This window comes from Haemaphysalis longicornis, unplaced genomic scaffold (assembly GCF_048455015.1).
Source record: "Haemaphysalis longicornis isolate Haplotype H1 unplaced genomic scaffold, Haemaphysalis longicornis Haplotype H1 scaffold_2, whole genome shotgun sequence".
Classification (NCBI taxonomy): domain Eukaryota; kingdom Metazoa; phylum Arthropoda; class Arachnida; order Ixodida; family Ixodidae; genus Haemaphysalis; species Haemaphysalis longicornis.
Window position 1 is genome coordinate 124,470,153 of NW_027526295.1, and position 23,609 is coordinate 124,493,761.

The following is a 23,609-nucleotide window of genomic DNA, read 5'->3' on the forward strand; positions in this document are numbered from 1 at the left end:
CCAGTTGTTATGGCTACGTACGCCCTTATACAGGGTCAGCCAGTCGTTCACGTCAATGTCGCTGGTGCAGTAGAAAAATTCAGGATCGCGGTGGTGGGACAACACAATCAACGCTGCCATGGCCGGTTGATGGGGCTGCCCAGAATCAGTAGGCATGTTATCCTGAGAGAGGTGGCGTCCGCTCTGAAGATCCGTCGCCTCACGGGATCGTTCTAGCACCTTCACCAAGATGAGACGAGGTATATGTGGTTAGAATTAGCTGTCTTTACACTATTCTCAAAAGGGAAAAATCGGAGACACAGCAGATGACCATTTTAGCTCCTGTCGCGCGCCAATCCGATCGTCGTCTTTCTCGTTCTCCATGATTAGCCGAATGCCGCGCAGGGGGATCTTTCGCCATAGCAGTGCCTTCACCACTTTACCAAGGAAGGCTGCACCGTAACACTCGTTAAGAATTCTGCCACCTGTTTGTTTCTCTTGCCGCATTTGACAACCTCATCCAAGTGCATGGCTATTGCGTCGAGTTTAAATGTCTTTAACCATTGAATACACATCACGTCGAGCGTTTCATTGTTTGTTTCTAACTGCACTGATTGGGTAAACAAGCTCCCTAGTTTTAACCGCCCTTGTCTGTTCGGTCCCGGTGGTATCACATTAGGAAGGCAAACCGCGTTCGTTTTATTTCATAAGTAAATCCGCATGGCTGGTACATTACTGAAACATGGTAATTATAGAAGAAATCAGCTACTACCAGCCGGCAGCAGCTTTTTATGGTCACAGTGGTTTGAAAGCCGTTGTAAAGAAACACGTATGACTAAGAAAACTTTTAATGGAGGGGCAGTGACACAATAAAATATTGTAAGCATATCATAACGTCGTATATTTCCCTCAAATGTCGTAACATCCAGTGTTCCTCTCTTTTAGGAAGGGAGCACAGAATCAGGACCTACCAGCGAGACACATTCCGAGAGAGCCATGGATTCGTCTACTCAAGCCAGCATCAGTACTTTGAATGCCAGCGAAAAGATATCGTCGGAATCTATTTATAAGATGACGAGTGAAGAAATCTTAACAAAGGTATATTTGTCTTTTCGACAGAGAACAAGCTGTCTACAATATTTACTACTACAAAAGTATAGTATCATGACCCTATAAAATTTCTGCAATTTTTAAAACAGAACTGACCTTGCACATTGAAAGTCACGCATGACCTCATAAAAATTCTGGGCCATCTCCACTAACGTGATACCTGAGGAGGGGCGAGTCATGTAGCGTATAAGTGCATTCAAAGATTTTAAGTCTCTTTTTTTGCCACTCGGCGTGCGCTAATTTCGGAAGATTAATCGCACACTTGCTGATGCAGTGGCACACTCTCTTGCGTTTAACCGGCTTTAAGCAATTAAATGAGAGGCAGACTGGCTGTAAGTTGTCTTCGCGTCACACGCCACAGCAAGCTCAGAATTATGCTGTAGTGCGAGGCGTTGCAAAGTGCGTGTCTCGGTGCTTTTTAGTACGCGTTACGTTCTAGCGCGAGGCGTTTGAAAAAAAGTGTCTAGGTGTTTTAGTACCGTGACTATATGAGAATAAGACGCCATGAGACGCCGATAGCCCGAGGTTTAGGGTGCTTCGCCCCTAAATGTGTCTAGTAGTAAACTTGACGCTCCTTTGCAGGTTTAGTTGCTTGGGTTCTGAAGGCGCTGAATGGCAGTCAAAAGAAAACTAAATTAGGAAAACAGCCTTTGGGGTCATTGTTTTATTGAATCGTTTAATAGGGTTGTTCGAAGTTGCCTCTAGATGATTGAAAGTTTGATCAAAGTCCTAAGACAGTACAAAGACAACACGACACGAGTCAGAACGCCTATCTCGTCTCGCCTTCTCTCTTGTTTACCGCTGTTATCAAACTTTAGGTATGTGCCAACAGGCCCGCATTAACACCCTGTTTCAAGAAGATATTTATGTGGTTATTTAAGGAGTTTAATGGGCGATATGCAGGCCATGTTCATCGGCACTAGAGGCCCTAAAAACAGCTATTATGGCTTGTGAGAAGTAAGTATGATTATGCGGTACAAAATGCCCCTGATAGAATTTTTTCTCACAGCGGTCCTTTCCCGCATGATGTCAAGCGCTAGATAAGTACGGGAAAGGCTGTCAAGGATTTTTTTATGGCTTTAAAAACTTCGGTTTGTGTTAGTGCTATAACCTTTTGTTGTCCACTAGTTCTCAGCATTGGCATTTCAACAATTGTGTACTCTGAGACATCAAAACGGAAGAAATCACACATATAAAGTGTCATGTTCGGTAGGCAAGGGAACATTTCGGCCTGGGTGATGTAATGCAGCCATCAGTATTGTTATATACTTATCCAGAAATGTGACAGATCTAATGGGAACGCCTGTAATGAAATTGGTAGCAAACTCTGGAAAAACTGCACAAGCCTGTGAGCTGAAATACTGTTTAAAAACTTGGGGAGAATGTAAAGAACTGACCGATTACGCCGCTATGTTAATGGAACATGCTATAAGTTGGACACGGTCCCGATATGGACGAAATGCTAGGTAGCCCTGTATATCAGGTCATCATCGGTTACCATGGTCAAGCTCATTTTTTTGTCAAAACGTAGTTAGTGCGTAGCGGTATGCCCCCATAACTTTTCCATCCTTTTTATTAGAGGAGAAAAAAATTGGTGCAAAATATTAGATTGGCATCCAAGGCACGTGCCATCGTAAATATACAGCAAAAGTTAACCAAGTTTGTTCATTAATTCGATGTATATCAAAAATGTAAAATATTTTTATTACCTAAACATGGAATCAGTGTAATCTGGTGGCTTTTTTCTCAACGCCACAGCAAACACCAATGAATCTATTATAAAAGTAGACACGAAAACCGCTAGACAGGTAGTGCTTTTGGTAAAAACATTTGCCCTTAAATGCGGTATAAAAACAATTTCGAGAAAGAACGTTACCTCGTGGCGGAGGATGGTGCTCCGAATTTTGAAAACTAGGATCACTGGTCTTAGTTTATCAATGTAGGCAGAAATTCTAGTAATGCGATTATGGCCATCCGTTCGTAGATTCCGCAGTGGCTTTAAAGGAGTACTGACACGAAATTTTGATACCTAAAAAATGATATAATTGGCTTCAGTAGTTTGTACAGATGCCTCACAGAAATGTTTGCAGCTATCCGAGGCCGGAATCACATCTGAAATCGATTTTGATTGTCCATGCCGCGAGCTTCCACAAATCGGCAGCACTAGTGCAATCGCTTTCGGCGTGACGAAACATCGGCCTGCGTGTTTGGCCGGTTCAGGGTGACGTCATATAGTCGTTTTCAGAACCGGAAACGATATCCTGCGCTGCTGTTGTCGGTGGTATTCGTTTGGGCAGGAGACGTGGGCGTAGCTGTGTGAGCAATGCTTGTAAACGTTGCGTGTTCGACGTCTTTGCTCTTCAGTTCGTTGCCGGCGCATGGTGTTCGGCACTGGTGCCGAAAACTGCGCGATGTAGACGGTCACCGCGGCGACGCGGCGGTGCGCGTCGCCGAGGTCGCCCAAGTTGTGCTATGGCAAGCTCGCGGTATGCGAATTACTGCTCGTGGAAGCCTGTCCGAGCAAATCGACGACGACGCCAAGATGCATTATTTTCCACGCGACGACATGCAGCGCTAAACGTGGACTGAGTTCGTGCGCGCCGGCGGCCGCAAGAACTGTCGCCCAAGCCAGCGGGCTCGGGGTTCCACGGGTCACCTTGGGTGTTGGGAACTTAGTATCGTGGCGACTATTTGATCGCTGGTATCTGTACAACTGCGAATGACAATCCCTTACACAACTTTTCACCACACTATCATCCTCTTTTTCGCATATGGAGCTTTATTTTGGCAATAATCTCCGTTTCGGCGATCGGTGACCAGGACATCTGCCGCGGCCTGTTTTGATTCTAACGCGCATGTGGCGCCATCTTTCGGCCGCTCGCCGCACCGCTGTGCCGGCTGTGCTGGGTCGGAGCGCCGAACCTCCGCTGCCGGTCAGTGTAGGCTTACCATCGCGGCAAATATCTGAACGCAACTTTTAAATTCAGCGCTGATAACAACTCCTAGCACAATTTTCAACACACTAACATCTACTTTCTCGCATGTGGAGCTTCTTTTTCGTGATCAGATTGATTAGAAGAGTGGCGACAAGGTGTTGCTATAACAGTCTGCGCTGGTTCCAGCCGCAGTGATATTAAAAACGGACGACGGCGAAGACATCGCCAGCCTAATCGCCTGGCCAAATAAAGTTGTTCTGTCTGTCGGGTGGCAGTGACTCATCCGAGTCTGACGATTCAGACGACATGTCGATTGCGCGGGCGAGTCGCGGACCATGTGAAATCGTAGCAGACGATCCGGCGAACGCATGGAAGAAAGAAAAATGTCCCTGACGTCACGGGTGAGACCGTGACGTAAGGCTGGCCCGCTTGCAGGCTGGCCTTCGAACGGCCATTTTCCCGCGCGGCGACCAAATTTCAAATTGGTTGCAATAAACGTGCTATAATTAATTCTGTGTTGGCGGCTGACGGCTTTCGGTTCGATGTTTGTAATTACTGGGCCAATAGGCCTTATGCAAAATCTGCTGCCCTCTCGCGGCCACCGCGAGCGCGACCGCCATGTTCAAGGGCTCAACTGGAAAGCGGAGCATCGAACTGCAGCGAGTTCCCGGCGATCTATCGTTTCCTGTCGTCCAGGATGCCTACATACTGTTGTGTTCCATGTTGCACACAAAGTGGGAACAAGGATGCTCAAGGGGCAAAGGTAAGAATGCTAGAAGTCAAAGTATTAATGTTTATTGCGTGTCGCGCGCGCGTGTGTGCGTGCCGCGCGTGCGTGTCGCGCGCGCAGCGAATTGTATCCGTGTAAAATTCGTTCATGTAACAATGACAACAACAAATTATGTCCGTGTGATATGAAAGGGGTTACCAAAGAACTGCCTGCTTGTCTCAATATGCCAGAATTACCTCGCGCTAACGCAGCGGCCATTGCGGACTACTACTTCGGTGATCTGCGCGAACGCGATCGAAGCTATAAAAAGAATTACAGCGAATGTTGAATGGAACGGCCAGCGCTCGTGCGTGTAATACTGATAAATTAGCGTTCGTGCTTGCTGGTCCGGTGTTTGAAATTATTTGATCCCTCGGAAGGCAGGTGTGTCAAATGACTTGAACATAGAGGGTGCAACCGCTGTGTTTACATGCTTTGCGAGTTCAAGGCGAACGTCGCTGCTACAGTCCATGTCCGGACGTACTTTATGTACCGTTTGAAAGATTCCGTTTTTTACATTCTCACAACGAAGAGAAGTTTGCACGCGATGTAAGCATTCCGCGTTCACACCAAATTCAGGGCGAAATGACTTCGAGTGGTCGCGTGAACGAACTCCGTGCCGAACACGAACCATCGCTTGATCCGCGATTTTTCTTGCCATGAATGACGATTATGTGGCCAAAAGCACACGCAAAAAAAAAAAAAAACGCTGCGCAAAAAAAGATGCCCTTCTAACGAAAAAAGATACATTGAAAAAGACGCAGTTTAGGTACATTTATTGTATGCCTTAGTTCTGCATTTAGCGCAATAAATGATTATTGAGCATTTTCAGTGCATAATTGAGGAGGTAGAACGAAGGGGAGGAGGGGGTAGCTGTTTCGTAGACATTGTTCTCTGGGGTGTACCACCGTTGTACCCTCTCATTTTATCAAGTATTTCTTTGCTAACTTCCTTAGGTGAACCTATCGTATCGTACTTGCGATTACAAGCTAGTATACACGTTAACAAGCGTGGGTAAAATAAATTAACAGAGTCTTCACACAGACAAAATAAATTAAACGAGTGCCACAAGCAAAGGTGACGAAAATATGACAGCCTTTTTAATGACCCTCGCACAAACAATGCGCTTGCGCATGATGCGTTCAGGTGTGCTTTCACGCGGCAGAAAGCGCAACCCGCAGTCCATAGCGTTAGTCCTATAAAAATTAATCACCAATTGTGTTCGATCGTTTGTAATCCGCACATTCACCAAAAATAAATACTAAGGAATTCTTGCCAGGAGATATCGTGGCAATAATTCCTTAGTATTTATTGTTCATTCAGAACGCTTCCATCAATCGAAAATTTACTCTGCACCGGGCTGCAGCATTGCAGTGCTATTTGATTTCTTAAAAACGGGATTTTTTCCTTTTTTTTGCGAGCGACCCAGGATTGCTGTTACAAAAACAAGCGCAAAGTTGAATCGCGGAAGAGCGAGCATTCGTCAATGTTTTTTCGCTTTCATAAGGACGATTTACCGCACTGTTTGTTGCAAAACACGATACCCCAGCGCTACTTGAACAAACAAGAGCCGTGAGCCAAATATTTATTGCATAAAATAAGAAACGCACAAGAAGTGAAACGGAACACGCGTGTTGCGGTTGCCCGAGCGGCTGATTTTTCAAAACTTCGATTTGCGTGCGGCACCATTGATGGCTCGGTAAGCTTTAGAAAGTAATTCATTCTAGGCACCATTAAAGAACTTCTGCGCAAACTCAAAAGCACATACAAATAACAACAAACCAAGAGTACTTACCCGGCGCACCGTTTCGTCTTCATCGTCGGCAGGCAAACGTACGATTCGGTGGCGAACTTGTAACTGCGCTCCTGGTGCCGTTGCGATTGCGTTTTGGACGCGTAATATGTCTCCGCGAAGCCGGACGGGAACCGGGGCAACGCAGACAAGTCCACACACCATTCATCAGTCATTACGTGCGACAACACAGCACGAGACGTGCAGCGAGTCACCAAGAAGCGGTAACACGCACGCGCAGCACCTTGTAGCACACGTATTCCCGACCGGCGCTATCCTTAAACATGGCGTCGAAGCGAGGGTTCGATTCGGCTGCGACAGAGGGCAGCACTTTTGCATAAGGCCTATAGATATTCTTTACAGCATAAAAACTGAAAGCGAGAAATTTCGTGACAGTACTCCTTTAAGAGCGCTTATAAAATGCCGAGGCCTATACAATACGCAAATTTGGGTCGTGCAGATCTTGCAACACGCTTTTTTGGCACTGTTTGCCCCAGCTGGACTTGCGCCAATAAATAGCAACTGTCATCATCATCTTTCCTTCGACAAGGAAGAGAAGGCATCGTAGTGACCTCGACGTCAAAGAAAGGACTGAAGAAACTGTCTAAAAAAACGCGAAAAATCCAGCAACCGCCAAATACAAACAAGGGTACCCAAGACAAAACTTCCCCCGGTTTAGGTAACAGGTATCCAAGGCGACGTTTCAGTCGAAGACATTCCGACAGTCTTAGTAAACCAGAATCGACAATCCTGCGACCCCGACGACATCCAAGTTCTGAACCATTTAAGGGGAATGAATGGCACAACAGCCGTTCTGTCAACAAAACTGCCAGCTTATCAGAGCATCGTTTTGAAAGAAAGACTCTACATCGTATGGACACGCTGCAGGTACTTCAACGACGTTTTCTTCCCGAGATGCAAGCTTTGTGCGAGCTACGGCCACTCCGAAAAACGCTGTGACATCAACAGGAGACCACGATGCGCCAAATGGGTGGAAACCACTACTACCAGAACTGCGCTAGTGTAAAACCTCATTGTTGCATCTGTACGGAAGAGAGCCAAGGAAAGGTTAAGAATGCCAACAAAAGACAATCAATAATGGTGAACACATGCCCGACGTACATTCAGAGGAAGCGACAAGAATAGGCGATTCTCAGCGGATCGAATTGAACCGACTGGTGTGGCTCTGCTTCGACAACGCAAGCTGCAAGTAATAGAACATTTAGCGAAATTCAGTATTGCGTAAAGTGGACTGAGGTGGACGCTCTAAAATTGTGAGTTGCTATCGATAGGTCAACGCAATTTCACTCTCATCACTACAACACTTACAACACACGCATACATAACATTATGGCGAAGCAGTACTCGGACCAGCGAGAAATCTCGCAGCCACGGTCATCACTACACATCATCCAAGTTAATTTGGCAAGAACTGCCATAGGAACGAGGCGTTAAGTTTCTACCATAATGAAAATCATAATCACATCTCAGCAATACAGGAACCTTATCTAGTAAAAGGAAAGCTTATAGGTTTTACCATCCCACATCAAGTCATAGCACACAGAAATAACCCGAAAGTCGCTCTAGTAAATCATTCTCCAGATGTAAAAATATTCCCGCTCATAATCGAAGAAAAATTATTGCGGCGAAGTTAAACTGGGAAGAAAAGGAATTCGTTATAATTAATTGCTACGCGCCTCGCAGAGACGATTTTGAAAACACGTTATACCGTTTAGAACTCTTCTTTCAAGATTTTCCTACAGACAACGTAGTACTACTGGGTGACTTCAATGCGGAACACAGAGTGTGGGGAGGAGATATAACCGATCCAAGGGGTGACGATTTACTTGAACTTTCCCTTAGGCACGACATTTCTACTATAAATAGCCCTAACTCACCTCCGACATTCCAAAATAGTATATGTGGGAATTAATCGACGTAACCATTTTAGGGCAAGCGTTATTACCAGAAGTTATTCACTGGGAAGTACTGGAGGATTACAACAGCAGCGCCCACAAATTTATTAGTTTACTTTTATACGATATCGTTAACAAACCCAAGTACCGTCTAACCCTGAAAGGTGAGAAACATGTCCTAGATGATTTAAAAAAGGACACTTGGTTTGAAACCACGAGAAACGGGATTAAAACAACAGAAGAAATCGAAAATGCTGTAAGCACATTGTATGATAACAGAAAAATTAGTAAGTAAACATAGTAAAACAGTTAAACGATCCCAGAAGCAAACAAAACCATGGTGGGCAGTTGAGCTTGAAATCGAGAGAAAGCGAGTAAGAGCACTAAGAAGGGGTATCAAAAATCGCGAGGAGAAATCAGAGAACAATTTAAGCGCGAGTACTATAACGAACACAAAGCTTACAATGATAACTTAGCCATAGCAAAAAGAAGAAGTTGGGAACACTTTGTTCACATGTTCATGAAAATCCATTCCCATTACCGTATAAATTAGCCAGAGGAACAGTAAAGCAACCAATCATCATTTCAAGTTTGGAAAAAGAAAATGGAGGAAAAAAATTAGCAGTGGCTTAGCTCAACTCTGCCAGGGCATACGTAACGTGAGCTAAGGTTCAGCACCCGTACTCCAATTGGATGGGATTTCAATCCAACACAATCCAATTTATTCCAATCCAATCCGAAATTTCTCCTACCTCCCCTCGCGGGAACCCCTGTGTAGATGCGACGCATAGGGGGTTCCGTTGTTGTTTCCCTTAGGTTGATTCTCCCATCGCGTGAAACGTGCCGTGAACCCCCTGCCGCGGCTACGACGCAACGTGGCGCGGCTATGACGCAACACAATCCAACACAATCCACTTTAATTCAATCCAATCCAAATCCAATTCAATCCAATCCTAATCCAATCCAATCCAATCCAATCCAAGCCAAGCCAAGCCAAGCCAAGCCAAGCCAATCCAATCGAATCCAATCCAATGCCCCTCGCGAGAGAGAGTTCGCTATCGGAGAGGCGAGGGGGGTGAGCGGCGGAGAGCGCAGCTCGCGTGGCGAAGAGAATGAGGGATGGGTGTGGACGGACAACGACAACGCCGTATGGAGGGACAAGGCGAGTGAATGAGATGCAGTCGCATCTAATACAAATCAAACGCAATCCAAGCCAATGCAATTCAATCCAATCCAATCCAAGCCAATCCGATCCGATCCAAACCAATCCAATGCTTCTCGCGTTTGCGCAAAACGGCTTTTCACGGTACACGCGAAACCGCTCAACCTCGGCCAGTGTAGCTTGCGCTACAAAAGAAAATCAACCGAAGAAACAGTTGACCATATACTAAGAGAGTTATACGAGGTCAAGGAGGTTTGTGACGAAGAAGAAATTCTTCTTCTTGAAAACGATAACGATGAAGCTGTTATTACTAAAAATGATATTAACGCAGTCATTTCTGAATTACGCAGAAATTTAGCTCCTGGACAGATGGCCTACGAGCCACGTTTGTACAATGTCTATATAATAACGAAAAATTATTATTTCTTGATCTTTATAATGCATGTATCAAAACAGGATACATTCCATCACGGTGGAAGGAATCAAATGTAATCCTAATACCAAAATCAGGGGATGATCAAGGAGCCAACAAATAAAGACCCATAGCAGTCAACTCTATACTGGGAGAAATACTTCACAAAAATAATTAAAGACAGAATATATTACTTCTTAACCAAGAAAAAGCTGCATAGCACAAAAAAATTCGGATTCACCCATAACACATCGGCAAGCATAGCCTTATTCGAGTTAAAAAAGAAAATTGATCAAGCATGATTAGATAAAGCGGTGTGTGCTGTCATTTGTTTAGACATAAAGAACGCATTTAGCGGTATCAAATCATCCGTCATTGTAAACTTGCTAAAATATCAGGCTGTTCGAGAAATCTGATCATTTCGACTAATAATTTTTTTAAATAGAAAAATTATCTATAACACGGATTCAACTTTATATACAAGAATTCAACTTTATCTTAAGTCAGGCTCTCCGCAGGGGTCACCTTTAAGTCCATTACTCTGGAGCATAACAGTTTTAGATCTCTTAAACAGCAAATTTCCCAGCGATGTATATATTCAGGCTGTTGCCGACGACATAACCTTAGTGATAACAGGCAATTGAAGAAATAATATCGAACAAAAGGCAACCGAAGCGCTCAAAATAGTTGAAAACTGGGGAATAGACAAAGAACTTACATTTAACACAACAAAACCAAAATTCACTGTAATAGGTGAAATAAAAGAGCTAAATAAAAGTAACAATAGAATAGCTCCCATTATCAAACTAGGAAACAAAAATCTTAAATTCTGTAAAGAAATTAAATTATTAGGTGCTTATATAGACAACAAGCCCAGTTTTATCCCTCATATTGACTATGTAAATGAAAAAATAAACCAAATAATAAACAGCCTAAGAAAATTTACAGCATACAACTGGGGGCTTACCAGCAAACACCTCCAACAAATTTATATCAGAGCTATGAAAGAATCATAGTTTTTGCCGCTCCAATTTCGTATAAGACACAGGTACTAATGAGAAAAAAACTAGGAAGTATTCAAAAGACAAGCCTCATTAAAGTTACCAAAGCATTTAAAACAGTATCCAATCCGGCCTTAAACGTTATAGCTAATGTCCCACCAATTCATCTGACGATCGAAAAAGAATTCGAAACAGTTGACGTACTTTTCGATGGAAAAAATGTCCACCTGGAAAAACCGCGCTTTTACGGGAGACCAAATAAGTAACAAAGTAGATATATGGCAGCTGCATCCAGCAGATAAGATATCTTTTACCTATCTTACTCAACCAATTTCGCAGAGAGATTTTTGTAGTATTTACATACGGCTCGCAAGATAAAACCGACATAGGAGCAGCTTTTATAATTCTGGATAACTCCGGCGAAATAGTAGCAACCAAACAATACAAACTTCCGGAGTACATCAATAACTTTTAGGCAGCTGGAATCGCGATTTTAAAAGCAATTCAATACCTCCAAACTGGCTGCAAATAAGTTAACGTACAGTTGTATACTGATAGCCTATCAACCCTAAAAGCAATTAGCAATCCACATAATCGGAACCCAAATATATTTAGAATCAAAGAAATGCTAACAAAAAAGCAAAACAGGAAAAATTTATGTTAAGTTACATTAAAGGTCACAGTGGCAATGTCGGTAACGAAATAGCAAACGAAATGGCTAAAAAGCAGCAAAATATGGCGAAAAAAGTCTGTATTCTTTATTCAGTGAGTGCTCCACTTTGCCAAAAAAGGCGTTACAGCAGGGTGTTACAGACTGCAATAAAACAATACTTCCCTCATACAGCACACTTGTTTGTCTTGCAGCCGGTTTCAATCTATAATGGTCATCACAAAAAAGAAATTGTAAAACATTGTCGTTCTTGCACAGTACTCTTTCACTTTGTGTCGGTTGTCATTACGACTAGATAAGTAGCTGGGTTCACTGAAATAGTTGTCATGGGGGCCAATTCTCCAAAACGGCGGGCCGTCGCTTTGAAACGACGGGGTAGCGCCATTGAAATGTATGTGTTCTGCGGTTGGGGCCGCCGCTTTGAGGTGGGCAGCGTGAAGTAGGAGCTGCAAGAAAAGCACTGTGGCAAGGACGCGAAGCGACACCCACTGCCCTCCGTCATTTCACTTGTCGCTTCGCGTCCTTGCCACAGTGCTTTTCTTGCAGCTCCTACTTCACGCTGCCCACCTCAAAGCGGCGGCCCCAACCCCAGAACACATACATTTCAATGGCGCTACCCCGTCGTTTCAAAGCGACGCCCATTTTTTAGAGAATTCGGCCCATGGTCAATTCCAGTCTTCCCATGAAAGACAGAAAAGAAAAACGTCAAAAATTGACTGACCTATTTCAATACAATTTATCAAAAAACGGCTCAATATTAACCTAAGAAAACATTGGAATGTTGAGTGGCAACAAGAAGGAAATGAAAGCTACACATTTCAATTGGATAAAGAATATTCACAAAATTCCGGACCCCTTTCCCACTAACTATTACACGTCATAGTTTATCACTGGACACGTTAGATTTCTGTTTTATGTTCATAGGTTCGCCTTTACACATATGTAACGTACCAGCAGGCAGTTTCTACCACTATTTAGAGGACTGCCCAATAACAAACAAACACAGAGAACAACTTCTTAATATCCATAGAAATTATCTCGTAAGAAGGAAAGCAGAGCTAATAAAACATACAAAAACATTAAAAATTTGAGAAGAGACAGTACTATTTACCATTAATATTCAACAATAATAACATCTCAAATAGTTCGTCACAATTTGGCAAACACGCAGAAACAAAGTCAACACAAAGTCAACCGCAAATAACGCGATAATACCTGGCTAAATCTTTTATATTTATCTGTGCTTTGTAGTGAGTCATTTTCTACGTAATTATCTTGTTTCATTACCTTTCTACATTTTTTTTATTTTAAATCCAAACATCTATTTTCAATGTATTCAATTTACCCGTTATACCTCTGTGGAACAGGAAGCGTTTCAGTTCATGAACCCGTTTAATAAAGAAAGCGACTTCTTGCCGAGTGCCGTCACAAACGCCAGTAAATACCTTCAAACAGGCTCCGCAGAACCGTATTTACAAGTGAAGTCGTTGTAGTAGAAACATAGTGCTTCTCGGTATAAAAATTGCCTGCCTAGATGGGATAAGAAACCACCAAAATCAATGCAGCGAACAAGGTTTCCTAGTGGTGAATAACGTTGCTCAAAGTTTTGATAACTGCGATGACTCCTTGCATACTTAGGAAGATAGGCTGACGTAAGGCGAGGATGGTCATCCATTTTAGACACCAGGATGACAATACTAACGTTTATATACTGCCGAGGCCGGTACAATACGCCATTTTTGTCGTGCAGACGTCGCAGCAAGGTGTAGAAATGGTGAAGAAAAAACACCGAAAAAATAATCTTCCAGTACGTAAAAAAAACGGGGTGGTTTGTGGGAAGCGGCACAGCCGTTCTTTTCAAAGGTTAGTCATGAGTGAGCCGGTTTCATGTTGTGGGGGACGGTAGAGCTCAGTGACTTTCCCTACAAGTGGCGAGAACGTTACTCTCTTGATGGAAGTACGTCGTATTGAGGGTGCGATTGCTTCTGCCTTGTCACATTACCCCAGGCTGTTTATGCATTTCTGTCTTAGTAGCCATAGTAACCATAGGAGATCGGTAGGTTGCGGGGGAGGGGTGTAAATGTTGAGACCGAAGCGTGGATACTGCCGCATGCCAAGTTTTTGAGAGCGGTTTTACGACTGGATAATATTAGATCAGGCGAGTGTCTCTGTGTGGGATCCAACTCTTTGTCCACCGCTTTCGCAACATGTGGAGTTGTGGTCATAACAAGCAAGTCAAAAGCGTCATCGGCAATGACTTATTAGATGTGGTCGATCTTTTTGGACTCGGAGATGATGCGGTCGACCTTGACGCAAAGGAAAAGCACGTCTTGTATGTATGCTAAATACGGCTCTGTGGCCGTCTGAGCCTGTGTGGAAAGCGCTTGCTTGGCAGCGAGCAGACGTCCGAGTTGCTTCCCGAACACGCTCTTCAGCCTCTCTCTGAGGATCTCCCAGCAAGCGAGCTCAGGTTCATAGGTATCATATCACGTGAGGGCCGTCCCCTTGAGGAGGAGCACGATGTCGGCCAGCATGATCGTGGGATCCCAGTTGTTATGGCTACGTACGCATTTATACATGGCGAGCCAGTCGTGCACGTCGATGTCGCCAGTTCTGTAGAAAAATCCTGGATGCCGGTGGTGGGACAACACAATCAACGGTGCCATGGCCGGTTGATGGGGCTGCCCAGAATCAGTAGGCATGTTATCCTGAGAGAGCTGGCGTCCGCTCTGAAGATCCGTCGCCTCACGGGATCGTTGTATCACCTTCACCAAAATGAGACGAGGTATATGTGGTTAGAATCACCTGTCTTTACACTATTCTCAAAAGGGACAAATCAAAGATACAGCAGATTACCGCTTTAGCTCCTGTCGGGCGCCACACCGATCGTCGCCTTGCTCGTTCTCCACGATTGGCCCCATGCCACGCAGGGGGATTTTTCGCTATAGCAGTGGCTTCACCACTTCTGCAAGGAAGGCTGCGCCGTAACACTCGTTAAAACTTCTGCCACCTGTTTGGTTCTCTTGCCGCATTTGACAACCTCATGCGAGTGCATGGCCAGTGCGTCGAGTTTCAATGTCTTTAACCATCGAATACACACCACGCCGAGTGTTTAATTGTTTGCTCCTAGCTGCACTGATTGGGTAAAAAAGCTGCCTAGTTTTAACCGCCCTTGTCTGTTCGGTCCTGGTGGTATAAAATTAAGAAACCTCACCGCGTTCTTTTTATTTTATATGTAAATGCGCATGGCCGGTACATTACTGAAATATGGTAATTCTAGAAGAAATCAGCTTCTACCAGACGGCAGCAGCTTTTTATGGTCACACCGATTTGAAAGCCATTGTAAAGAAACACTTATGACTTAGAAAACTTTCAAATATCGTAAGCACATTATAGCATCTATATTTCCTTTAAACGTCGTAACAGCCAGTATTCCTCTTTTTTAGGAAGGGAGCACAGAATCAGGACCTACCAGCGAGACACATTCCGAGACAGCCATGCATTCGTCTACTCAAGCCAGCATCAGTACTTTGATTGCCAGCGAAAAGATATCGTCGGAATCTATTTATAAGATGACGAGTGAAGAAATCTTAACAAAGGTATATGTATTTGTCTTTTCGACAGAGAACAAGCTCTCGGCAATATTTACTACAAAAAATAAGTATCATGGACCTACGTCAGGCATGACCTCATAAAAAGAAATTCTGGGCCATCTCCACTCACGTGATACCTGAGGAGGGGCGAGTCATGAAGCGTATAAGTGAATTCAAAGATTTTAGGTCTTCCTTTTGCCACTCCGCACACGCTAATTTGGGAGGACCAATCGCGCACTTGCTGAGGCAGTGGCACCTTCTCTTGCATTGAACGGGATTTAAGCAATTAAATGAGATGCAGGCCGGCGGTAAGTTGTCTTCGCGTCACACGCCACAGCAAGCTTAGAATTATGCTATGAAGTAGTGCGAGGCGTTGGAGAATGCGTTTCTCAGGGGTTTTGTAGTACGCGTTACGTTCTAGCGCGAGGTGTCTGAAAAAAAGTTTCTGGGTCTTTTAGTACCGTGACTACATGAGAATACGAGTTCATGAGACAATGACATGAGACGCCGACAGCCCGTGGTTTAAAGTGCTTCGCCCCTAAAAGTGTTTAGTAGTGAACTTGAAGCTCCTGTGAAGGTTTATTTGCTTGGTTTCTGAAGGCGCTGAACGGCAGTCAAAAAAAATTAAAACAGTTCTTGGGTTCATTGTTTTATTGATTCGTTAAATAGGCTTCTTTGAATCACCGTCAAGAAGAATGAAAGTTTGATAAAAGCGCTAAGACAGTGAAAAGAGAAGGTGATACGAGTCAGAACGCCTATCTCGTCTCGCATTCTATTTGTTTTGTTTACCTCTATTATCAAACTTTAAGTATGTACCAACAGGCCCGCATTGACACCGTGTTTCAAGAAGATTTAATTATGTTGTATTTAATGTGTTTAATGGGCGATATGCAAGCCAAGTTCTTCGGGACTAGAGGCCCTACAAAACAACTATTAAAGCTCGTGAGAGTTAAATATGATTGTGCGGTAAAAATGCCACTGATAGAATTTTTGTCACACCGTTTGTGAAAGCAGTTTTCTTCTGCATGATGTCAAGCGCGACATAAGTAGGGGAAAGGCTTTCAAGGATTTTCGTTATTGTTTCAAAAACTTCGGTTTGCGTTAGTGCTATAACCTTTTGTTGTCGACTAGTGCTCAGCATTGGTATTTCAACAATTGTGTGCTCCGAGACATAAAAACGGTATAAATCACATATATAAAGTGTCATGTTTGGTAGGCAAGGGAACATTCTGGCCTGGGTGATGTAATGCAGGCATCAGTATTCTTATATACTTGGCCAGAAATATAACAGATTTGATGGGAAGGCCTGTAATGAAATTGGTGTCAAACTCTAAAAAAACAGTCCAAACCTGTGAGTTGTATTACTGTTTAAACACTTGGGGAGAATGTAAAGGACTGACCGATGACGCCGCTATGTTATAAGTTGGACGAAACACACACAGCGCGCATAACAACAGGACGAAAGACGGAGGGATGTACAACAGAAGCGCTGCTTTTGTTGTACATCCCTCCGTCTTTCGTCCTGTTGTTTTGCGCGCTGTGTGTGTTTCGTTCAAGATGATTTACCAACTCGCCCAACTTTCGGTGTTACTATAAGTTGGACATGGTCCCGATATGGTCGAAATGCTAGGTAGCCCTGTATATCTGGTCATTATCGGTTACCATGGTTAAGCTCATTTTTTTCTCAGAACGTTGTTAGTGCGTAGTGCTATGCCCCCATAACTTTTTAATCCTGTTATTGCAGATGAAAAAAATGGTGTAATATTTTAGGTTAGCATTCCAGGCACGTCCCATCATAAATATACAGCTAAGGATTAACAAATTTTGTTCATTAACTCGACGTATATCAAAAATGTAAAATATTTTCACCAGATAAACATGGAAACAGTGTAATCTGGTGGCTATTTTTCTCAACACCAGAGCAAAGGCCAATGAATCTATTCTAAAAGTGGCAACGAAGACCCCTAGACAGTTAGTGCTTTTGATAAAAACGTTGACCCTTAGATGCGGTATATGGAATGATTTCGAGAAAGAACGTTACCTGGTGACGGAGGATGCTGCTCCGAATTTTGAAAACTAGGATCACTAGTCTTAGTTTATCGATGTAGGCTGAAATTCTAGTAATGCGAATATGGCCATCCGCTTGTAGATGCCGCAGTGGCTTTAATAGCGCTTATAAAATGCCGATGCCAATGCAATACGCAAATTTGGGTCGTGCAGATCTTGCAACAAGCTTTCTTTACGCTGTTTGCCCTAGCTGGACTTGCGCCAATAAATAGCAACTGTCATCATCATGTTTCTAAGAGGCGTAAAAACGATGAATAAAAAATGTTAAAGCATATTTTTCTTCCAACTGCATCTGCAAAAAGGCATATATTAACCTCGTACCTTGCACATTGGTGTCACAGGGAAGGGCACAGAGTCTTGCATTTGTAAGCCAAGAATACGCTTTTCTAGTGCGCTTTTCCCAACAGTCTCGTTGCGCTGCTGTAGTTAATCACAAGACACTATAAGCCGTTGCTGTTATGTGCCGAAACTCTGCGTAATTCGCCCAATCTCTTGACAGAATGTCTCCGTAAACGTTGAGGTCTTCTGCCTCTGTACCTCATTGTTTGTTTCTAGCTTTTTTGGAGAGAGGGTCCTTCGGGTTTTCCTGTTTCGCGTAGAAACAAACAGGTGAAACAGTCGTTTGTTTCTTTATTCGTAAGTACTACAGCGTAGCAATCACTTTCCCAATCACAGCACCGAAGGTTCCGGGTGCGTGCCAAATTTCTGAGCTCAAGGTTGCACGCATTCACTTCCAGTGAACTTCATTGTTTTAAGGACGTTCCGCTGTCCTTGGCTACGTGACAATACCTCAGCAGGAAAGCGGGTGGTAGAATCGCAAACGAACATGGCAAATATCACGTAGAACACTTACGCTTTTGCATCCTCACGCTTTGGCAGACTTGGGTGTCATCCCCATCTCATTCAAGTCGTTCTTCTGGACCATGTTGAACCTGCCCACAACGTCCCGGAAACCACGCGGTTCGCACCTATTTGTTCCTATTCCAATGAGAAACGCGCTTTATGAGCTATTTCAATTCAGTGACGTTGCAGACGTCGACGCCCTCAGCGTGCCTCACACGGTGAAATTTAACCAATCATTAATTTAACAGCCTTGCCAGTCATAACACAACCTAACGCAGCGTTAAGTAATGTGCCCTAAACAAACCTAACCGGAGCTACGATAACGCGGCCTGACCTAAACAAAATATGTCACCTAGATTACTTACTGAAATGAAACGAAAATGAACAAAGAAATCACTCCGAGTGACCTTTGCATCGAAGAGCACGGGTAACGCCATGGAACTACCGGAAAAAGCCGTATTCCAAACAGGGTAAAAGAGACAAAAAATTAACCTAAAATGTACGAGCGCTCTGGTAAGCAAGTACATTTATTAGAAAAAGACATATAAAACAAACCGAAGGATGACCTTGTGATGAAGACGCAAATCATGCATGTTACTTTTAAAGCAGTCTTCGAAGATATTTGAAACTTTGATACCGTTATTGAGCGGGCTGAAGTAAAAGAAACATCCTCAGTGTAGCCTGGTCAATCACAGCCTTATCAAGCAGAACAACCTAACGCAGTCTTTAATAATGTAGCCTAAACAAACCTAACCTGAGGTAATACAACGTATTCCTACCTAAACAGAGTATCTCAAATAAACCACTTAATGGAATAAAACGAAAATGAAAAAAAAATTCACTGACGACTACTGTACTCCCTCATGCACAATATGTGCACAGCGCGAACTGCGGTCTTCTCCGTCATGGCGCATATTTGCGGCGTATTAGGAAGTGATCGCGCAATCAGCGAAGGCACGGCGGCACACGCTACTGCGTTGCTATCTCGCAGGGCGTCGCCGCCGCCGGCGACCATGTTGTTGCGAAACGTGTTTGAACCTCCAACGCAAATGCCACGTGTTACAGATGGTCTACGCACCGAGTGTAGAGTCTGCGGAAAGTGTGAGGGGGAGGTAGTAAGAGAGATGGCACCACAGCAGCGCGTGCCGCCCTTCGGTGACACTGTGGCCACACGCTCCTCCGACGAGCGTCTCGTGCGGGCTCAGCATATCCCCCCCCCTCCCCCCTCCCACCATTCGCCACATTTTCCTCTGCCGATTTGTTCCCGCCTTCGCTCGCTCGGTAACGACGCCGTCGCCGTGTCCGTGGTCGTCATCGTTGCCATCACCTGCGCCAAACCAAAGTAGCGGCCGTCAAAGGGCTTGCGCACTTAAAAGTCAATCCCCTTCCACTTTATGAAAAAGGATGTCCAGAGAATGTAGTGCCGAGCCCCATCGTGATCTACAATATGCTTTGACCGGGTTGTAGTCCAAGCAGTGCACAAAACTAAACACGGTTGTTTATCATTTGAGATATCTCCTACTTCTTTGTTAATTATTTGAATGAAACTAGACCTTTCTTTCAGCGGACAAACATGGGGCTGTCCGTGTTTATAAAGGCTGACTTAGGAAGATAGGCTGACGTAACGCGAAGATGGTCATCCATTTTAGACACGAGGTTAAGAATACTAACGTTTATATACTGCCGAGGCCTGTACAAATCGCTATTTTTGTCATGCAGAGGACGCAGCAAGGTGTACAGATGGTGAAAAAAAAACAGAATAATTTTCCAGCTCAACAACAAAACAGGGTGGTTTGTGGGAAGCGGCACAGCCGTTCTTTCCAAGGGTGATTAATGGGTGAGCCGGTTTCATGTTGTGGGAGGCGGTAGGGCTCAGTGACTTTCCGGACAAGTGGCGAGAATGTTACTCTTTTGACGAACAGACGTCTTATTGGGGGCATGAAGGAGGGGAACAGCGCAAATTTGACAGACACGAGAAGGAGGAGACGACACGCACAGCGCTGACTTACAACAGTTTATTCTTTACCGCTGGGGCACATATATACCACCACGGTTAGAAAATACGAGGAAGAGCAAGAGTAACATTATAGTGTCTCTTATCACCATTGCTCGTAACACATCACCACGCGCTCTGCGCCACAAAATCACGTGCTGCACTAACCTGGGGTCAAAAAATCTGATTCTTTTTGGGAGAGGGTCAGAGAGGGCATGCTTATGCATTTATCTTTTAGGCGGGCGATTTCTGCAGCTTCAATTATTTCTCTGGTGGTTTTATGCTTATTTTTTGGAATGACCTTTGTTTCAGAAAAAATAGGGCAGCATCCGCTAACACTACAGTCCCTACAGTGGAGGCCCAGGTGGCCACTGATTGCCTTGGTTACTTTGTAGTGGTGTTCTTTCAGTCTTTCATTTAAACACCTTCCTGTTTGCCCTATATATTGTTTACCACAGTACAGCGGAACTGCATACACTACACCTACTATGCAGTCTACAAACCTAATTTTCATGCTTTCTTGAGCAAGACTGCATTGTTCTTGCTGTTTTGTTGACTCTTGAGCACATGGCTGACAATTTATTGGGGGCGGAAAATACTACTTCCACGTTAGCGCGTTTGCTTATTTTTTTTTTTCAAGTTATGTGCAATTCGATGCAAGTAGGGTTGCTTGTGTTTTGATCTGATACTTGTAGGCTGTCCTGCGTGTTTCTTTTTAATTTTTGTAGAAACGCTTCCGCTACGGATGATAGCAACTGTTTTGGGTACCCCGCTATCTGAAGTCTGTCCATCTGCCTAATAAAACTGTGAGGCATACAGTGAATACATGATTTGTTTAAGGCGTTTTTTAAGCACGTGGTAACCATCGACCTTTTTACCAGCTTGGAATGGGATGACTGAAACGGAAGAAGTGGCTTGCTGACGCGTGGATCATACGCCCAGCAGATGTGATTTGGCGAAACCCGAAGCTTGAGGTCTAAAAACCTGATTGTTTTTTCCACTGGTAATTCAAATGTTAAAACAAGAGGCTTAAAACATTCACGAAACTGGTGTAAAACCTGAAACATTAATGTTTGGAGACCCACCTCGTCAGTATTAAGAATTACTAAAAAAAATCATCTACATATCGGAAGATTCTGGTTACACTTGAACTCTGTAGTTGATCATGCAGCAGATTATCTAGGTGGGCTAAGAAAATGTCGCTCAGAATTGGTGCTATGCAAGACCCAATGGAAATCCCATTAGTTTGGATGTAAAGCTTATCATCCCATGTTGTAAAAGTCGAGGCATCAATCGTGGGGGCACGATTGATGCTGCCTTGTCACTTTACCCCACGCTGTTTATGCATTTGTGTTTTAGTAACCATAGGAGCTCGGTAGGTTGCAGGGGGGGAGGGGGCGGTTGAATGTTGAGACAGAAGCGTGGATAGCGAGGCTTGTCAAGATTTTGAGAGCGGTATTAGGATTGGATAATATTAGATCAGGCGAGGGTCTGTGCGTGGGATCTAACTCGTTTGGCGACATGTGGAGTTGTGGTCATTCTGATGGACGTGAGAGGAGTAAGGTGAGCGGAGGCAGTTTGTCGGGCAGTGTGAAAATTTCGGTTCATGTTGCGGTGTAGTAGCCTATCTAAATGTAGTGTCTGTGACAGTGTGCTATGCAAACCGTGGTGGTTTAGCTAAAACTAGACTGTATTTGCGCCTCCTGCCAGGTGTGTGTTCAGCTAGAGAAGGCATCTGGCGTATATGATGTGGTTTGATTAGGTATGCTATGAAGATGCCCGTAACGGAGCCCCACTGTTTGACAGTTGAAGCTTGATTAGGCAGGCCGAAAGCAGCCCTGCAAGCCTTGCAGATATGTCACGTTCGTGATATCTCTGGTCAACAGGGATAATTATGTGAGGGAGTATGTAATTCGTTGCAATAGAAATGATCTTTTTTATTCGGATCGGGGCTCGTATGTGCTAATCGGCTATACAAATTGCTTTCTGACATCTGTTTGATTAATGGTGTTTCAGAGGTGGCAGTTGCATATCCGCTCAAGTAATACCGCTTTAGCCTCGAACAAGACAACAAATTGCAGTTCTTTCCCGGTGCGTGGGAGCGCTTGTCGCGTGATTTTACCACCCTTTCTTTTCTCTTTTAGGAGACTCTTTCGAGTGGTGAAGAAACACCATCCGGCGTTACTGGGTCCGAGTGGTCAAGCTCACCTGAGACAAGGGAAAAGGCACGTTCTGCAAATCTAACATGTGATTGTCGTAGTTGCATGCACATTGATGGAAGCTCGAGCTATGGTACCTGGTGTATACGAATTGTGCGCTCGAAGCTTCAAATGATATTTTTTGCTCGACACAGTGGCAGTTGTCATGTTCGATTCAAATACCTAGGAAAGAGGAGGGTCGCATACGGGATCAACACTTTTCCTGAGGCTCATCGCCAACGTGCGGGTATACATTATGTGCAAGCAGATCATATTTGCATACCCTACATGTGGTACGCAAGAAGACCGTTGTTTTACACCTTCAGGGGAAAAAAATACATCAAGTAGGGAAGGAGAAGCTGACCGTTCCACGACGGGAACATGTTCAGGGTGGCCAGGTTTGTCTTCATGTCGTCTCTTAGGAAGTTAGGCGACGTATATAAGGAATGTAAGGGCAGGATAATAATACACCAGAAAACCGAAAAGTTGCCGATTAGGCAGAGAGTACGACAGGGAGGTGCCATGTGGCCTAAATTGGTCACACATTGTCTATAGATGTATTCAGGAAACTTGGCGGGTGAAAACGGACGAATACGGTTAACCGGGGTATACTTTAGCCACTTGAGATTAGCGGACGACACAGCCTTGCTCAGTACGTTTTAAAAACATCTTCGAGAATGCTTTAAAAACGATATCAAGAAGCAGGGCCGTCGGCTTAAAAATGAATATGAATAAATTTCAAGTAGCAATTTTTAAACGTGAATAATTTGCTTTGTCCAGCATAGGCAACCAAACACTACAAAAGTAGGAGAATATAACTACTTCAATAGTTTTTCAGTGGTAATAGCAACGACGAGAAAGAAATCCAGTGCAGAATATGAATAGCCTGGCTATTACATACAGCGAAAGTTTATTCTTATCCTCTCGTAGAAAAGGCCATTGGAATAAGTTGTTGTCACATAATTTTCGAACACTGTTTTCTTCGAGATGATATGAGGCACTACTTCAATACAGAAAACTAAGGTCAAGGCATTGTCGTTTCAGGAATGGCAGTTGTGTGTGCCTTAACGAATTGTTGACGAGTAGTTTTCTGTATTGACATTCCAACATATTTGCCGGACAGACGTTGAAGCAAGGAACACCACAGATACAAAGTGTTAAGAGTGAC

At 44.0% G+C, this 23,609-nt stretch overlaps 1 long non-coding RNA gene across 1 annotated transcript; it reads left to right on the top strand.

Annotated features, from left to right (window-relative positions):
- Positions 1 to 928: 928 nt before the first annotated feature.
- LOC144167363 (uncharacterized) lies at positions 929 to 22,469 on the top strand. The gene is made up of 3 exons (XR_013321967.1): positions 929 to 1,077; positions 15,194 to 15,346; positions 22,388 to 22,469. It is a non-coding gene; the product is annotated as an uncharacterized LOC144167363 (long non-coding RNA).
- Positions 22,470 to 23,609: the final 1,140 nt, after the last annotated feature.